The sequence below is a fragment of the Gossypium hirsutum genome, chromosome A10 (assembly GCF_007990345.1).
Source record: "Gossypium hirsutum isolate 1008001.06 chromosome A10, Gossypium_hirsutum_v2.1, whole genome shotgun sequence".
NCBI lineage: Eukaryota > Viridiplantae > Streptophyta > Magnoliopsida > Malvales > Malvaceae > Gossypium > Gossypium hirsutum.
Window position 1 is genome coordinate 99,572,037 of NC_053433.1, and position 20,360 is coordinate 99,592,396.

Genomic DNA, 20,360 nt, shown 5'->3' on the forward strand with positions numbered 1-20,360 from the left:
TTGGTTGCCTATATTACTACCATGTACCAGCTGTGAAGAGAGACAAGCTGTTAAAAAGAGCCAAACCTGGTATTTTGGTAGGCTACAGCTCAGTCAAAAAGGGTTACAGGATCTTGGATCCCTTAACCAACAAAGTTTAAGTGAGTAGGGATGTGGTATTTGATGAGAAGGCTTACTGGAATTGGGAAAGAAAAGAACCTGAGGCCATTTCTGAAGAACTCATAGTAGATCAGTTTGAATCTGACCAAAATGATCCTGACATGGCTATTGATGATGAACTAGTAAGGGGTACAAGAACATTGGCTGACATTTATGAGAGGGCTCATATTGCACAAAAAGAACCAAGCTGCTTTAAAGATGCTGAAGCTCATGAAGGCTAGAAACTGGCAATGTCTGATGAAATAGCCATGATTGAAAAGAACCAAACATGGGAACTAGTTCCTAGACCAGCCAAGAGGAAGGTTATTGAAGTAAAATGGGTCTATCGAGCCAAACAAAATGCTGATGGCAGCTTGAACAAGTTAAAAGCTAGGCTTGTTGTCAAGGGGTTCAGTCAAAGATATGGCCTAGACTACATGGAGACTTTTGCACCAGTAGCTAGGCTAGACACAATCAGATTGCTAGTTACTTTGGTTGTACAAAGGCAATGGATCATTCATCCCTTGGACGTAAAGTCTGCATTTCTCAATGGCTTTCTTGAAGAAGAGATTTATATTGACCAACCTCAAGGTTTTGTTGTGATAGGCAAAGAGAATATGGTATACAGGCTCAAAAAGGCCTTGTATGGCCTAAAACAAGCCCCTAGAGCCTGGTATGCAAGAATTGACAGCTATCTAGTCAATTTGAGATTCAAGAGAAGCATCAGTGAGCCAACCTTGTATGTCAAGAAGAAACAAGCTGAAACACAGCTTATTGTGTCCTTCTATGTAGATGATCTTTTGGTGACAGGAGGTGACCAAAGTATATTGGCTGATTTTAAGGCCAAAATGAAAGACAAGTTTGAAATGTATGACCTGGGACAGATGACCTACTTTCTTGGAATGGAGGTGAGCAAACTTATTGTGGAATCTTCTTGGGGCAGAAGACATTTGCTGTAAAAATTCTGAGCAAATTCTCTATGGAAAACTGCAAGCCAACAAGCACACTTATGGCTATTAGAGTAAAACTATCAAGTCAAGAAGGCTATGAACAGGTCAGTGAAGCTGATTATAGAAGTCTTGTTGGTTGTTTGTTGTATATGACAGCAACCAGACCAGACATTATGTTTGATGTTAGTATACTGTCAAGCTTTATGCATTGCTGCAACAAACAACACCTTCAAGCAGCAAAGAGAGTGCTTAGGTACATCAAAGGCACCTTGAACTATGGATTAAAATTCAGCATGAGTGAAGACCTAAAGCTGATAGGTTGCACTGGCAGTGATTGGGCAGGTTCAAGGGATGACATGAAAAGCACTTCAGGTTATGCATTTACACTTGGTTTAATAATGTTTTGCTGGAGTTAAAAGAAGCAAAATATAGTTTCTCAATCTACAGTAGAAGCTGAGTATGTGGATGCTGCTGGAGCAGTGAATCAAGCCATTTGGCTTAGGAAAATCCTTGCTGATCTAAACCTATATCAAAAGGAAGCAACAGAGATCTATTATGATAACATGTCTGCTGTTGCAATTGCAAAGAATCCTGTCTTCCATGGTAGAACCAAACATTTCAGCATTAAGTTGCATGTGGTAAGGGAGATGGAACAAGCTCGAGAGATAGAGCTGGTTCATTGCAATTCAGAGGACCAAGTTGCTGATATTTTCACAAAGGCCTTAAGTACTTTAAGGTTCATTAAGTTAAGAAAAGAACCTGGAGTTAGCAGCATGGAGACCAAGGAGGAGTGTTAGAATGTGGCCCTCCAGGCAGCTCACGCACCAGTCATCAGACCAAGCAGAGCAGGCCAAGACCAGAAGCTGCCAAGCCACTGTGCTGAACCTGTTTATTTTGTTTCTTTTGTAACCATAGTTTATGTAATGTGTTCTAGTTCATTTTTAAACTTAGTTTAGTTTACATTTGATCTAATTTCATGATGTAGGAGCTGATGACCGACTTTACTCAAGTGTACAAGTTTAGTTTTGTAAGTTCCAATGTATTAGTGGTAGTTGGTATAGTTTAGTTGACTTTATGCTGATTTTGACACGCAAAAAGCTTGGTTTATGTATTGGCATTATGCCATTGTTCAAGTTAATGAATAATTATCAGGTTTCATTCATTTTTATGCTCTATTTTTCCTTTGTTTCATTTATGTTCTTGTTTTCCTTTGAAATTCTGTCTTTGTTTCTTCCACAAGCCATGAGGCTTGTTGTACAAGCTTCTTCTTCTTGCTTGTTGTTTTGTTTCAAGATCCAAAAACCCCAAGGCTGCCCCTAATTCAATTAAGAGTGTTGAGCTCTAAGGTGATGGTAAGCCCGGAAGTATTGTAAAGATCAACTTTGTTGAAGGTTAGTTACTTCTTTAATTTTCACTTTCTTTTAGCTCTTTTCTTCTTTTGGTATCTGTTTGACATGAGTATGTCGGATAATAAGTATTTTATTTCCTTAGGTCTTCCATTCCAATATATGAAGCACATGATTGGAGGACATGATGAAAACAATTTGTCATACAGTTACAGCTTGATTGAAGGCGGCCCTTTGGGGGACAAGCTTGAGAAAATCAGCTATGAGAACCAATTTGTGGCTGCTGCAAGCGGAAGAAGTGTTTGCAAGAGCTCGATCAAATTTTACACCGTTGGCGATTATGTAATCACCGAAGATGAAATCAAGGCTCTCATTCAAAGGAGTGAGGTAGTTTACAAGGCCATTGAAGCTTTCCTCTTGGCAAATCCCGATGCTTGCAACTAAAATATTAATTTGTCTTTCCATTGTTATATTAATAAGAGTGGTGGTCGTCAGGATTTGATCATCTTTATGTTTATTATACTCAAAGAGTTTGAGTACGTTGTATTATTTATATATATATATATAATGAAATAAAATTAACATATAAACTTGCAAAAATAATTGGGTTTTAGCCGGTATATATTTTGCGAACATTCTACAAATTTTCTTTCATACATCCGTTGTGTTAACGAAATCTCGAGGCTTTTTTTTTGGTAATTGAATTAGTATTTAAAATCAAATAGAAAGAATAAAAATTGTAACACTGCAATCATGATGTAGCCATATGTTTTCAACTTTTACTTATAGCTACAATCTACAAAGAGAATTACTTACGACACTATGTATAATATTTACATTACAAATCGAAGACACAAATTGCTACTGTCAATTGAAAATCATTTTATGGGATGTCACTCTAGTTTTATGCTTCCTGTCATTTCTCTCCCATTAAATATAGTCGAACATGACTAATAATAGGAAGCTAATTATCAACAAGCTAAATCAGGAATTTACTAGTTTGAAAGTTGGTGGTTTTTTATATGTATTTTTTTAAATAAGCTAAGATAAAAGAAACTAGTAAAACATAAGAACCCAAGATAAGAAATAAAGATAAATATTAGATAAAAATTTGGCTTTGATTCTAGCTAGCTAATAATTTGGACAACTGCATGCCCCTTTTTGGTATCCAAAGTGCATATATTCCATTTCCCTCCCTCCTTGTCAATTTCTGCATCATCCCAGTCATGTATGTTGCTGAAATGAATACCATCCGGAGGGAGTAGGGGGCAAATATTTTGTTTCCCTCCCTTCTACTATCTCCCATCCACTTCCTTTAGATTATTTCTTTGAATTCCAAAACATTTCAAGGCTCCGGAATGTCCCCTCGGAAGATTTGGGCAATTACGTCCTTTACATCATAGGGGAAGCTTTCATTCCAAGGCTTGGAACCTCCCCCTGTTCAAAACCATTGTCCAAGTTTAACTCCATGTAACCCTGCACCTCTTCATCCATAAGACGGTACTTGAATACTTTCCGGAGCGTGGCAGTTTCAAGAACTATTATCTGGTTAGGTTTACTAAGGATTACCATCCTATCAACAAAGCCCAAGAAGAGATTGATGCCTTCCTAACTATGATATAACATGCATTGTTCCTCATTGATATCTATTCCCAAGACAAAATAGTCAACTCGCACAATTAATGTCCTCTACATCCCTTCTATCTCTTCTGGAAGCGTCCCCTATACACTTAAAAGGAAAACACCGCTTCAATTCTTACAAACCATCTATTAAAAATGGCAGGCATTCATTCAAACCATCCATTGAAAAAGACGAGTCTGCACACAAATTATCCACAAAAATTGGGTGGTTATCAATTAACTAGATTTTGAAAACATGAGGTCTGTACAAGGAAGAAGGACAAAAGACACGAAAAAAGCTGAAGACTACCACTTGTTAATCAATGGAACATTATTTTCAATTAGCAACAATTTGGAAATGAAAAGAGAATGCATAGGCATAAACCACAACTCTAGCAGCACTATATTTTTATTTATTTTCAAGGAATTCTCCTCCGTACCCCTAATCGGGGTACCCTTACGAGGTACACCAAATGATCTAGTTCCCCCAGTTGTTGAATCTATTACCTTCCCATCCTTCTCTAAATCGTCTAGGTAAGATCTTGACCTCCTAGTTGTTGGAAAAAATCTCGTTTAAAAACGGTTTTCTGTCACAATGGAAAATTAAATATTTGAAAATGGAGTTGGTTTGTGATGTTTATTGTAATAAACTTTTACTGAAAAGCACTTACACTTTGTGCTAGACGGATCTTTGATGTTCCACCATGGACTTATATTTGACTTAAGTTGAAATTTTTTAACACGTTACTTGTCTTCTTCTTTTTTGTCTAATGTGGTACCTGTATTTGATGAAAAATATATTTTTTGGCATTTTAAGATAACAATGTTAAATTTTGAATGCTTAATTCAAGTTTTACATTTGATTCGATAAAATTTTATAATTAGTAAAAAATACTAGCAATTAACTTTCATCAAATTAACCTTGAAACCCAATTTAAATCACACTGATATATTCAAAAATAGAAAACTAGAAAGAAATTTGCTAAAAATAGAGCCAATCCCCCTTCCCATGGTCGGCCACCTTGAGAAGAGGAGTTGATGGTCGTTAAACTAACTAAAAATTTGACTCAGGCAAGCGCACCTATCGAACAGTAGTATAGTTATGGTGAGACCGGAAATATCGTATCCACAAGTACTAAAAGTACTAGTAATTACTATCTTTTTATTATCTAGCCTAACAATTAAGAGAATTTTTTAAACTAAGACTAATTATCTAATTAACTAAAATTACGACAGAGATTAAAGTTGGAAAATTCTTTTTAGAAAACCGATGGAAAAGACAATACCTAAGGAAGAATCCACCTAGACTTCACTTATCACTTCTGAATTAGATGATTTATTCACTTGACTTAATCTGTAGAAATCCCTGATTTATGTTAATATCTCTCTCGAGACTAAAAACAACTGACTCTAGGTTGATTAAACGAAATCTCTTTCTAATTAAAACCCTTATTATCGTATTAACTTGATCTATAGATTCCCTTATTAGATTTGACTCTAACCCGACAGATTTATGTCATCCTATCTCTAGGATTGTATGCAACTCTGTTTAATTATGGAGGATCTACTCTTAAACAGGGACTTTTGCTCCACTGAATAAGCACATCAAAACCTAAATTAATATCCTGGAATATTAAAGCAAGGATTAGAACTCATAATAAAGAATAAGACAAGTATTTATCATATAATTCAAATAGTAATAAGATCCGTCTTAGGTTTCAACTTCTCTAGGTATTTAGGGAATTTAGTTCATAGTAATAGAAAACATCTCAAAATTGGGAAAATAAAAAAAAATAAAGAAACCCAAAGAACTTCTAAGGAAATTGAATGGAAATCTTTAATCTTGAAGTAGATCCTACTTCCGAGCTGATTCTGATGGTTGTCCTTAAGTATTTTCTACCTTCTACTCTGTGTGTCCCTTTTGATCCTCTTCTAGTGTGTTTAAATAGACTTTGGAATGCCCAAAATAGCCCAAAATTAGCCTTTTTCGAGTAGAATTAGTCTTGAGCTCGACAGGGACACAGTTGTGTGCCACGCACGTGTGAGGGTACTCAGATCGTGTGCAATTCTAGCTTGGTTTAATGTTGAAATGACCATGACATACAGGCATGTGGCCTGCCTGTGTGCCGCACACAGCGTGTAGATTACCAGTGTTGAAGTGCCTAGGCCATGTGAAACACTGAATTAGGCCCAATTTGTCCATTTTTGGCCCGTTTCTTGCTCTTTTTGCTATCCTAAGCTCTTTTGAGTATAAAACATGAAATTAAAGGATTAGAAGTATCAAATTCATTAAATCTTATGATAATCCTTCCAAAAATATGCCAAGCATAGGGTAAAAAGATGTATATATTATGGTTTATCAAATATCCCCACACTTAAGCATTTGCTTGTCCTCAAGCAAAATCTTCAAGTCTCAATTAAAATAAATTCTTCTCAACTTATAATTTTCATCAATAATGATTCAAAATGATCCGCAAATAATCATACATTGAGAATTCAACTAAAAGAACATCAAAGTTTCAAACAATCCAAGTTGAGCGTTTTAATCATAAAAATCATAGGTATCTCCCCTTATCTAAATAATTACCTTTAATTCCAAATTGACAAGAGTTGGCATCCTCACTAAAGATTCACTCAAATCACTCAAAGTGTTTAAGGTTCAATAATTAAGCACTCAATAGTCAAACATGAAAAGTTATTACCATAGGCTTGCATGAAAAATCAAATCTCCACCACTATAAATGAAATGATACACAAATCAAAAGGTCTTTAGCAGGGTTGTAATGGGGCTTAAGTTAAAGGTGTGGATAAAGGCTAAAAAAGAGGGTTAGAATTGAGATTAATTTAATAAGTGACCAAACTTAGAATAATAAAGCTAATTACTGAATTACAAACAATTTCCAGAATTAAGACTATCAAAAAGTAATGAAATGAGCTTTATTTTCTCGAAATAGTAACTTTAACTTATCCATGTTCTTTATAACAATATGTAATTATATGAATATAAATATACAATTTTTTTAAAGAATAATAACAAGTACAATAATGGAAAGTGCATAATAAGAAATAATTCAGCAAATGGAATGAACGAACATTAGTTAGGTACCTAATAAAATCAAATATCGATAAAAAAGAAGTTAATGAAAAGGGAGAAATTCTTAACGAATCAAAAAGGGTTAAGTTGTGGGTTAACATTAAGGGGAAAATCAAGAAGCAATGGTTAAGGCTCAAAGAGGTTCGCTAAAGGTCAATTATGTGGGTAGGCTTTTTATGGGGTAAGTGGGTTAAGTGCCTTTATCATCTTGGTATATCAAATCAATGGTGTGGTCTCGACATGTATAATCAAAGCAAGTTCTAGAATAACAAATCAATATTGACACAATCATAAGCAATAATAAAAGTGAGCAAGAAAGGATATATGCTCTAAAGGCTTAAGATCTCACAAAAACTATAGCTTTTGATGTCAATCCTGTGAATTCAGAACTTCAAGATAATACTTCAATTCAGGGAAACAACCTAGCAATTTTAATTATCAAAAGTCAACTTATCATGTTTGATTCTCTAATGTCTTAAGGTTAAACAATCAATGTACAATTACCTATGATTTAATTCAAAACATATCAACAAAAATTATAAATCAATCAGAATTCACTCTAATAATAATATGAGAAAATTATTTGAGAACGAGATAAAAATTCAATTATTTTCTAATAAACATATCAATAAGATGTACATTGTCCTCAATGTACGAAGATAGATAATAATAATATAAGCATAAAATCAGAAGAGAGGGAGAGAAGCGAAACTGCCCTGAATTTTTTGATGAAATCCTTTGAATAGTGACAGCTTGAGTTGTAGATAAGGCTAATGAAAGGCATGATTCTAATTTACTAATAAGAAAATAAACACCACTATGGAAAAGAATTAAGGGATTACTTGATAATAACCATAAAGATAAACATAGTTCAAAATATAAAACAGAAGTCTTCAAAAAAACAAATAAAAGAAAACTAAATAATAAATAAATAAAATAAATAGACTCAGAGGTCCTCATCATCAAATGCACCAGCGTCACAAGGTGGTGGTGGTGGTGGAGGCGAGATGTGGAAATGCTAGCAGATCTATTGCAGAGTTGCCTCGATATTGTCAAACCTCGCAAAACATTATTGCTCGAAGCGAGTGAGTCACTTGTATATATCGGTCACGGTGGCAGCAGGAGGTCAGTGACTCAGTGGTGGCAGTGGGTGTGGGTCCTCGTGAGGGGAAGGGACATCATCAGTAATGTCCTCTGGCTCATCCTGGTCATCAGAGTGAACGAGTCTGTACTGAGGGGGTCGAATCCATGGCGTTGCTTTATCATCCTCGTGTGGATCATACTAGAAATTCCCTGAGGAGCCATCTAGCCTACTAGTGTGAGTGTCGATGACATCTCTAGAGTGTTAAAAAGGCTGAAGTGTCGAGGGATACGAGTCACATAGGGACCAAGATAGATAGGACCCCTCTAATGGCGGTCCGTCTGATGCCGAAAAGCAAGCACTATAAAGTATGCCAAATCAAAAATGTGGCCAGTCGCCATGTTCCAAAGATAGTATGCGTCAATATTTCTTACAACTCCTATGCTCTCTCCTGCCAGTCAACGTGTGAGCTAATAAGGCGTGGATGTATCGTAGAGCCGGAGAAAGAGATGTCACCTTCGAGCGAATCACGTCATAATGGATCTGACTAGATGTGAGATTGGTCCAACAGCACGAAGGTGAGTAATAGATGTGACGGTGAAGGTAAAGAAAGTTATCGGCACCTATAAACTCATCGGTGTAGATGCCTAAAGCTGCGCCAAGCTTAGGGACGCTCATATGTCGCACTAAGCCACCAAATCGAAAAGTGATAGTACCAGCCTCACCATGGGTATTCATCACATGCTATAGATGGAAAGTAGTGCAAAACTCCAAGGTAAGCTCTGAATAGGTGGGCTCGATAATCGCAAAGAACCAATCCCAAGGGGCTGTGGTAATAATTACGCGTACATCATCAGCCAAACGGACCTGCTCTAGTGCCGCCCAATCAATGCAATGCCCAACACCGAGGGGTCATACGCTAAGAAGCTAATATAAATCCTCCTGGTTGTTCGATGGAAATTGGATCAAAGGGTGGCAAGTTGCGACCGAAGCGCTTGATGAGGAGGTCCCACCGGGACCTTTCTGCTTTTTAGAAGTGGGGACGATAGTCTTCTTGCCTTGTGTGTTTGTCATTGTGTTCTTGAAAATTAAAATAATTTATTAGTAACAAGGCATCACCAAATATTCAATCCACATGTCAATTAGAAAGACCCGTAGTTATAAAAATATATCCCACATAGAATATGTACTAAAGAAGGTAGGGACCTAAAGAGCAAAAACTATATGCATGACTAATATAATGTTGATAAGAAGAAAAAGTGAAACAATAATACTAATTAAGCAAAAAGATGCAAAAGAAAAAGTTAAATATTATTTTATAAGAACAGCTAAACCAAAATGAAACATATGGATGCAAATAGGGGAAAATATTGTATTAATACTAAAAATAGCATAATAGGATAGAGTAAAGAACAAAGATGAAAAAATCAGAAAACCACAACCAACAAAATAGTAATAAAGGAATAATAATCATAATAATAATAATTAATAACAAATATAATGAATAATAACAGTAATAATAATAAAGAATAATAATTAAAAATGAATAAATAAATAAAAATAAAGGGTAAAAGGCGAAACCGACTATATGAAGGGTGGTCGATCGGAAGAAAGGGCAACAGTGGACCGAGGCAAGGGTGGGTGTTGGGGTTGCTGGTTGGGGGTAGGGGCTATTGCTGAAGCACACGCGAGGTAAGGGTGAGTGTGGTGCGTGATGGCTTTTGGGGCGTAGGGTGAGCTGGTGGTCGTGCGGGTAAGAGAAAAATGAGGAAGAAAGAGGAGATGGGAGAAAGGAAAAGAAAGAGGAAGGAAAGAAAAGAAAGGGAAGGAAAGAAAAAGAAAGGAAAGAAGAAGAGAAAGACAGCAAGGAGAAGAGCTAGGTGGTGGCCGGATTTGGGGCAGGCGGTGGCTTAGGGAAAAAGAGATTAGAAAAAAAACAAACTAGAAAAAATATTAAAAGAGGATTAGGGTTAAATCGGAGCACGATCGTGTGAGGCCCGTGTTGGGCCAAACGCCTGTGTGGCTCATGGTTAGCCCGTGTTTGTTGTGAAAATTTAATACCCATTCATCACACGACTTTAAACACGCCAGTGTGTCCCAACCGTGTGGTTCACACAGTCGCATCGCACGGTCGTGTGCCTGAACACACGGCCGTGTGCCTTACCCATGGAGCTCCCTGACTTATTTAAAATTTGAAAATTTTGCTCCAGTTTTCACACAGCCTAGAACACACTCGTGTGTCTAGGCTGTATGGTCCATACAGGCGTGTCGCACGCTCGTGTCTTCTCTTTTTGCCTGTGTCTGTCAAGTTTGCGTAATTTTAAGCCCTGTTTCCACATGGCCAAGGACACGCCTGTGTGCCCAGGACGTGTGGGTCACTATACCTATATAAAAAAATGAAAAATAGATAAAATAAATAGGTTAGTGGTATTAGTGCTCGGGTTGCCTCTCGAGAAGCGCTTATTTATAGTCTAAGCTCGACTCACCTCATATTTGCACGGTCATGGTGGTTCGAGGAGTTGAAACTCTTCATCCCTGCTATCAATTTTATCAAAATAAGTTTTAGACGAGCACTATTTACCTTAAAAGTGCTGAATTTGGAATGAGTTACCTCGACTGTACCGTATAGGAAAACGTTGAGTACCGTAAAATGGATTTCTCTATTACGTTCAGAAGTGGCAACACGAGGGTCTGCTTCATCTAACAGTACTTTGTCTCCAACCTTAAGTTGATTTGATTCACCTTTAAGTTTGTCATAGCACTGCCTTGATTCATCGTGTATTCTCGGTTTCTCCTTAACCTCTGTTCGCCATTCATCTAGTTCCTCGATCTGTAGCCTTTGCTCTTCCTGGATAGTCTTGTCATTACATGGACTGGAACGTGGCTCATTTGTACTTCTTGAAAGTTTTTCTTATAAAGAGGGTTGAACAACAAGGTTACTCACATTAAAAGAACTTGTGTAACCATCTCAATCACTAGTCTTTTTGACAGAATCACGAGCTTGGAGTTTAATCATGTCATCGCCTACCTGAAGTATTAACTCATCTGTACCGACATCAATAATAGTCCTAACAGTTCCTAAAAAGGGTCTTCTTAAAATTAAAGGAATGTCACTATCCTCATCCATGTCTAAAACAACAAAGTCTACTGGAAATATAAATTTGTCGATTTTAACGAGCACATCCTCAATTATACCCCTAGGAAATCTAATGGTTTTATCAACCAATTGAATGCTCATCCTAGTTTGTTTGGGTTTCCCAAGACCTAGTTGTTTAAACATTTTATAAGGCACAACATTAATACTTGCCCCTAAATCAGCTAAAACATTGTTAACATTCAAACTACGAATTAAACAAGGAATTGTAAAACTCCCTGGATCTTTCAGTTTGTTGGGTAGCTTGTTTTGTAGAATAGCTGAGCAGACTGCATTTAACTCCACATGTGATGACTCATCTAACTTCCGTTTTTTTTATAAGAGCTCCTTTAAAAATTTAACTGAGTTGGGCATCTGCGAAAGAGCTTCAATAAACGGTAAGTTAATATTTAACTTTTTAAGTAGTTTAAGAAATTTACCGAATTGTTCGTCTGTGTGGTCTTTCCTTTTTGCATTGGGATATGGCATACGAGGTTTATACTCTTTGCTTATTGGCTTCTATGTACCATGATTCATCTCATCCTTACCATTACTTACCACAGCTTCATGCCTTGTTTCAGATTTAGATTCAACTAACCCTTCTTCGTCGCGCACAGTGATGGCATGAAGTTGCTCCCTTAGGTTAGTTTCTGTGTTACTGGACAAGCTACCTTGTGGTCTTTCTGAGACCAACTTAGCCAGCTGTCCTATTTGATTCTTGAGTCCTTAAATCTATATCATTTGATTTTTAATTGCAGTGTTAGTGTTTTGAAAATGGGTTTCCGCCATTGAAATAAACTTCGTCATCATCTCTTCACGGTTCACCTTTTTCTCTTGCTGGTAAGGTTGTTGTTGGAATCCTAGAGGTGGTGGTGGTTTCTGATTTCCTTGACCACCCCAAGAGAAGTTGGGATGGTTCCTCCAACCTGCATTGTAAGTATTACTATATGGATTATTCTATGGTCTAAAATTGTTACCCATATAGTTGACTTGTTCGTTCGTAGTACTATGGTTGTAGGCTAGGCATTTTGGATTATTTATCCCTCCTCCATTTGTATCATACTGCATCACCGAATACACTTACGTAGAAACACATAAGCCATCAATCTTTTTATTTAAGAGCTCTACCTGGTTTGATAACATGGTAACCACGTCGAGGTTGAAAACACTGGTCGCTTTATTAGGCATTTTCCTCATAACTTGCCACTGATAATTATTCAGTAACATCTCTTCAATGAACTCATAAGCCTCCTCAGGTGTCTTATTATTTAAGGTTCCACTGGCTCCTGCATCGACCATCTGTCTCGTTGAGGGGTTCAAACTATTGTAGAAAGTTTGAACCTGTAGCCATAAAGGTAATCCATAATAAGGGCACTTTCTCAATAAATCCTTGTATCTCTCTCATGCATCATATAGTGTTTCTAAATCCATCTACACAAAAGAAGAGATATCATTCCTCAATTTAGCCATTTTAGACGGCAGAAAATATTTGAGTAAAAAGTTTTCGGTCATTTGCTCCCAAGTTGTGATTGATCCCTATGGTAACGAGTTCAACCACTGTTTAGCCTTATTCTTTAATGAAAAAGGAAACAACCGAAGGCGAATGGCATCTTCAGAAATGCAATTGATCTTAAAGGTGTCGCAGAATTCCAGAAAATTTGCTAAATGAGTGTTTGGATCCTCGTCCTGCAAACCATCAAACTGAACAAACTGTTGTATCATTTGAATCGTGTTAGGTTTTAGTTCAAAATTATTTGCTGCAATAACAGGTCTAACTATACTCGATTCAGTTCCTGTTAAAGCAGTCTTAGCATTATCATACATAGTACGAGGGATAGGATTCTGATTTTTTTGATTTGCACAACCACAGGAGGTAGTGGATTATTCTGATTATCAGCCATCTCCTCGATTGTAGTATGGATATCGTCCTCTCACTCTTCCTCTATGTATTGTAGACTTCACCTTATTTCTCTTCGATTTCTACGAGCTATGCTTTCAATTTCACTGTAAAAAAGCAAAGGTCCTAACGGGCTTCTCCTAGTCATAAACTAGAGACACCTGCCAGAAGCAATTAAAAAGAAAACTTCAGAAAAGAAAAATTAAACTAAAAACAAAAAGTAAATTGCAATAAAAGTAAAAAATGGCTAAAGTAATAAAAATCGAGGGTTCCTAATATCTTAGTCCCTTGCAACGGCTTCAAAAACTTAATGGTCGCTAAACTAACTAAAAATTCGACTAAGGCAAGATCACCTATCGAACAGTAGTATAGTTATGGTTAGACCGGAAATATCGTATCCACAAGGACTAAAAGTACTAGTAATTACTATCTTTTTATTATCTAGCCTAACAATTAAGAGAATGTTTTAAAATAAGACTAATTATCTAATGAACTAAAATTACGATAGAGATTAAAGTTGGAAAATACTTTTTAGAAAACTGATGGAAAAGACAATACCCAAGGAAGAATCCATATAGACTTCACTTATCACTTCTGAATTAGACGATTTATTCACTTGACTTAATCCGTATAAATCCCTGATTTATGTTAATATCTCTCTCGAGACTAAAAACAACTGACTCTAGGTTGATTAATTGATGATCGTGTAACTAACTAAAAATTCGAATTAAGGCAAGCGCACCTTTCGAACAGTAGTATAGTTATGGTGAGACCGAAAATATCGTATCCATGAGAAGTAAAAGTACTAGTAATTACTATCTTTTGATTATCTAGCCTAAAATTAAAGTGTGTTTTTAAAATAAAAATATTTATCTAATTAACTAAGATTACGAAAAGATGAAGTTTGGAAAATACTTTGGGAGAAACAAATGGAGAAGACAATACCCAAGGAAAAATCCACCTAGACTTCACTTAGTACTTCTGAATTAGACAATTTATTCACTTAACTTAATTCGTAAAAATCCCTAATTTATTTTAATATCTCTCTCGAGACTAAGAACAACTGACTTTAGGTTGATTAATTAAAATCTCTTTCTAATTAAAGCTCTGTTGTCACATTAACTAGATTTATGGATTCCCTTATTAAATTTGACTCTAATCCGGAAGATTTATGTCGTCCTATCTCTAGGATTGCATTCAACTCCACTTAATTATGGATGATCTACTCTTTAACAGGGACTTTTGCTCCACTGATTAAGCACATCAAAACCTGAATTAATACCCTGGAATATTAAAACAAGAATTTAGAACTCACAATTAAGAATAAGAATAAGTCTTTATCATATAATTCAAATAGTAATAAGATTTGTTATAGGGTTTATCTCCCTTAGGTATTTAGGGAGTTTAGTTCATAATAATAATGGAAAACATCTCAAATTTTGGAAAACAATAAAACATAAAGAAACTCAAAGAACTTCTAGGAAATTGGATGGAAATCTTCAGTCTTGAAGTATATCCTGGCCCCGAGATGATTCTAATGGCTAGTCTTGAGTATTTTCTACCTTCAACTCTGTATGTCCCCCTAATTCTCTTCCAAGGTGTTTATATAGACTTTTGAATGCCCAAAATAGTCCAAAATTAGCCTTTTCCGAGTAGAACTAGACTTAGGCTCGACAAGGACACGGCTGTGTGCCACACCCATGTGAAGGTGATTAAGCTGTGTGTACTACTGAGTTGATTTTTAGTTGACACGGCCATGACCCACAGGCATATGGCCTTCCCGTGTGACTCACACGGGCGTGTGGATCACCCGTGTGGAAGTGGTTAGGCCATGTGAAACACTGTTTTAAGCCCATTTGGTCTGTTTCAATCTCTTTTCGCCTTCCTATTCTCACCTAAGTATAAAACAAGAATTTAAAGGATAAGGAGCATCAAATTCAATGAAATCAAGGAAAAATTATCCATAAATATGCCATGCATGGGGTAAAAATATATATATTACAGTTTATCAAATATCCCCACACTTAAGCATTTGCTTGTCTTCAAGCAAAATCCTCAACTCACAATTAAAATAAATCCTTCTCAATTTATACTTTTCATCAATATTGTTTCAAAATAATCCACAGGCAATCATACATTGAACATTTAACTAAAAGAACATTAAGGTTTCAAATAATCAAGGTTGAGCATTTTAATCATAAAATTATAGGCATGTTCATTTATCTAAGTAATTATCTTTAATTCCAAATTTGACAAGGGATGACATCCTCACTAAAGGTTCACTCAAATCACTCAAAGTGTTTAAGGTTTAACAATTAAGCATTCAATAGTCACACATGAAAAGTTATTACCATAAGCTTGCATGAAAAGCAAATCTCCACCACTATAAATAAGATGATACACAAATCAAAAGGTCTTTAAAAGGGCTGTAATAGGGCTTGGGTTAAAAGTGTGGTTAAAAGCTAAAAAAGAAGGTTAGCAATGAGATTAACTCAATAGATTACCAAACTTAGAAAAATAAAGTTAATTACTGAATTACAAATGATTGCTAGAAGTCAAACTATCCAAAACAAATGGAATGAGTTTTCTTCTCTCAATATAATGACTTTAATCTATCCAAGCTCTTTAGAACGATATGTAACTAAATGAATATATATATTTTAAGAATAAGAATAATTGTATAAGAGAAAATTATAAGATTCGAAAGAAAGACAATAGTTAGGCAATTAACAAAATCAAATCTCGATAAAAAGAGACTCAATAAATTAGGAACAATTCTCAACGAATCAAAAAGTATCATATAGGGGTTAAAATTTAGGGTAAATTTTAAAAAAAATTAGTTTGTTAAGCTCAAAGGGGTTCACTAAGGGTTAATTATGAGGGTAGGCTTTTTATGGGGTAAATAGGTTAAAACCTAAGTGCCTTTCTCATTTTAGTATATCAAATCAAGATGTATAATCGATGCAAGTTCTAGAAAAAAAATCAATGTTGACACACTCATAACCAATAAAATCAGTGAGCAAGAAAGATATATGCTCTAAAAGGCTCAAAATCTCACGAAAATTATGGGTATTTATGTCAATCCTTGCAAACTCAAAACTTCAAGACAATACCTCAATTTAGGGAAACAACCTAGCAATTTTATTTCTCAAAAGTTTCAACTTATCATACTCGATTCTCTAATGTCTTAAAGTTTAAACAATCAATGCACAATTACCTATGATTTACTTCAAAACATAATAGAAATCATAAATCAATTAGAATTCACTCTAATACTTATATGAGAAAATTATTTGAGAACAAGATAAAAATTTAGGAATTTCTGATAATCACATAAATAACCTCCCCACACTTAAGATGTACATTATCCTCACAAAGATATATATAATATTAATATAAGCATAATATCAAAAGAAAAGGAGAGAAGCGAAACTGCCTTGAATTTTTGGATGAAATCCTTGGAATAGCGAAGGCTGGATTTGTAGATATGACCAATGAAAGACATAAGTTCAAAATCTGAGTTACTAATAAGAAAATAAACACCACTGTGGAAGAGAATTAAAGCTTACTCGATAATAACCGTTAAGATAAACATAGTTCAAAATCTAAAAACATAAGTCTTTAAAAATAAATAAAGATAAAAAATAAAAATAAAATAGATGGACTCAAAGGTCCTCATCATCGGTGTCGTGAGTCACTGGCGCTTGAGGAGCAATATAGAGGTGCTCGCGAATCTGCCGCAAAGTCTCATCGATGCTGTCGAACCTCGCATCAAGACTGTCGAACCTCTGAGTACAGTACTAACAAAAATTAGTAAACTCCTCGAATGACACTCCTCAAAAGCTCGCTGTAGAGGGAGTATGTCGATGACTCAATGGTGGTGGATGTGGTGGATCCTCGTGAGGGGGAGGGGAGGGGGCACGGCTGTGGGGAGTAGGCCGTGAGGTGCACGATGTTTAAGAAAGAAACGGGGAAAAAAGGAGGGAAGAAGAAAGGGTAAGAAAGAGCAAAGAAAGAAAGAAGAGAGAAAGAAAGAAAGAAAAAAAGGAAGAGAAGAGAAAGAGAGGGGGGTTCGAACGGTGGTGGGTAATGGCTAGAGGAAGGGGAGGTACAGTCGTGGGGGAGGTTTTTGAAAGCTTGTGGCAACTAGGGTTTGGAGAGAATTTGGGGAAGAAGAAGAAGAAGAAGAAAAGAATTTAGGGTTTGAGTAGGTTTAAAAAGGGGCACGACCGTGTGAGACCCGTGTTGGGCCACACGGCCATGTCATACTCCCGTGTAGATCGATTTGAGCCCATGTTAATCGTAAAAATTTTATGACTATATGTCACACAGCCTATGGACACGCCCGTGTGTCCTGACTGTGTGCGATGTTATTCGCTTCTCCCACGCCCATGTAGTGTCTCACACTCCCGTGTGTCCAAACACACAACCCTGTGCCTTGCCCGTGTGACTCTCTGACTTATTTAAATTTGAAAATTTTGCTCTAATTTGTACACGGCCTAGGACACGCCCGTGTTTCCAAGCTGTGTGCATCACACGACTGTGTCGCACGGCTATGTGGATCGGGTTAATGACTGTGTGGCTCGATCTTTGGGGATTTTGTACCCCTGTTTCCACACGGCCAAGGACACGTCCGTGTGCCCAGGCTGTGTGGGCCACTGTACCTGCACAAAAACATTAAAAATAGAAAAAATGAACTAGTAAGTGGTGTTAGTGCTCGGTTTGCCTCCCGAAAAGCGCTTATTTAGAGTCTAAGCTCGACTTACCTCTCCGTTTCGTGTTCATGGTGGTTCGAGGAGTTTACACTCCTCATTCCTGCTATCAATCTTATCAAAATAAGGTTTTAGACGAGTACTATTTACCTTAAAAGTGTTTAATTTGGAATGAGTTACCTCGACTGTTCCGTATGGGAAAATGTTAAGTACCGTAAAAGGGATTGCTCCATTAGGTTCAGAAGTGGCAATACGAGGGTCTGTTGCATTTAATAGTACTTTGTCTCCAACCTTAAGTTGATTTGATAAAACATTGAGTCTGTCATGGCGTGGTTTTGGTTTATCGTGTGTTCTCGGTTACTGTGTCCACCATTCATCTAGTTCCTCGATCTGTAGCATTTGCTCTTCATAGATGGGTCCTTTGTTGTTACTTGAACATGGCTCATTTATGCTCTTTGAACGTGTTACCTGTAAATAAGGTTGCACCACATGATCAGTATTAGTAGCATGATTTATACAACCATCCTCAATATTCGATGTGTTACTTGAATTACGAGCTTGAAGAGTGATTGTTTCATCACCCACACGAAGTGTGAGTTCACCTGTACCAACATCAATAATAGTTCTAGTAGTTGCTAAAAAGGGTCGTCTTAAAATCAAAGGCACGTCACTATCCTCTTCTATGTCTAGAACAACAAAATCAATTAGGCATATAAATTTATCGATTTTGACAAGTATGTCTTCAATGATACTCTTAGGAAATCTAATGGTTTTATCTACTAACTAAATGCTCATCCTAGTTTGTTTGGGTTTCCCAAGACCTAGTTGTTTAAACATTTTATAGGGCAAGACATTAATGCTCGCCCCTAAATCAACCAATGCATTATTAACATCTAAACTAGCAATTAAACAAGGACTCGTAAAACTTCCTTGATCTTTCAATTTGTTGGGTCGCTTATTTTGTAGAATGGCTAAGCAAACTGCGCTTAACTCCACATGCAACGTATCATCCAACTTCTGTTTATTTGCTAAAATCTCCTTTCAAAATTTAACTGCGTTTGGCATCTGCGAAAGAGCTTCAATAAATGGCAAGTTAATATGTAATTTCTTTAATAATTTAAGGAATTTACCAAATTGTTCGTCTGTGTGGTCTTTCCTTGTCGAATTGGGATATGGTACACAAGGTTTATATTCTCTACTTACCGATTTTTACTCACTGTGGTCCACTTCATCTTTACCTTTACTTACCGTAAATCCGTGTTTCAGTTCAGGTTCAGGTTCAACTAACCTTCTTCATCTCGAATAGTAATTGCATTAAGCTACTCCCTTGGGTTATTTTCAGTATTACTCGGCAAGCTACCTTGTGGTCATTCTAAAATCATCTTTTCCAACTGGCCTATTTGATTCTCGAGCCTTTGAATTGATGCTTGCTAATTTTTTAGAGCTGTCTCAATGTTTTGGAAACGTGTTTCAGATACCGCTATGAATTTTGTTAGCATCTCCTCAAGGTTTGGTTTCTTTTCCTGCTGGTAAGGTGGTTGTTGAAAACCCGAAGGATGTTGTGGCCTTTGATTTCCTTGACTACCCCACGAGAAATTGGGATGGTTCCTCCAACCTGCATTATAAGTGTTACTATATGGGTTATTTTGAGGTCTAGAGTTATTACCCATATAGTGGACTTGTTCCTCCTCGGTGTCAGGGTTGAAGGGTGGATAATCTGGGTTGTGCATTCCTCCATTTGAATCACACCTCGTCACTGGTTGTACCTGAGTAGAACCATAGAAGCCATCAATCTTTTTATTTAAAAGTTCTACCTGGTTTGATAGTATAGTGATCACGTCGAGGTTGAAAACACCAGCTTCTTTTGTCGGCTTTGTTCTTATGACTTGCCACTGATAGTTATTCAGTGACATCTCGTCAATAAATTTATAAGCCTCTTCAGGTGTTTTGTTGTTTAAAGTTCCATTAGCGGCTGCGTCGATAAGTTGCCTTGTTGAGAGGTTCACACCGTTGTAAAAAGTCTGAACTTGTAACCATAAAGGTAACCCATGGTGAGGGCACCTTATCAATAGGTCATTGTATCTCTCCCATGCATCATAAAGAGTTTCTAGATCCATCTGCACAAAAGAAGAGATACCATTCCTCAATTTAGTCGTTTTAGCCGGCGAAAAATATTTAAGTAAAAATTTTTCAATCATTTGTTCCCAAGTAGTGATTGACCCTCATGGTAACGAGTTCAACCACTTTTTAGCCTTATTCTTTAATTAAAAGGGGAATAACCGAAGGCGAATGACATCATCAAAAACGCCATTGATTTTAAATGTGTCGCAGAGTTCGAAAAATTTCACTAAATGAGTGTTTGGATCCTCGTCCTACAAACCATCAAACT

General features: G+C 36.5%; 2 non-coding genes and 1 pseudogene across 2 annotated transcripts; all 3 read left to right on the forward strand.

Moving 5' to 3' along the window:
• The first annotated feature begins 1,886 nt into the window (after nt 1–1,886).
• LOC107895493 (major pollen allergen Bet v 1-E-like) lies at nt 1,887–2,933 on the forward strand (annotated as a pseudogene).
• A 9,786-nt stretch (nt 2,934–12,719) lies between these two features.
• Nucleotides 12,720–12,826, forward strand: LOC121208982 (small nucleolar RNA R71). The gene has a single exon (XR_005904101.1). It is a non-coding gene; the product is annotated as a small nucleolar RNA R71 (small nucleolar RNA).
• A 7,188-nt stretch (nt 12,827–20,014) lies between these two features.
• Nucleotides 20,015–20,121, forward strand: LOC121208918 (small nucleolar RNA R71). The gene has a single exon (XR_005904039.1). It is a non-coding gene; the product is annotated as a small nucleolar RNA R71 (small nucleolar RNA).
• The last annotated feature ends 239 nt before the right edge of the window (nt 20,122–20,360 follow it).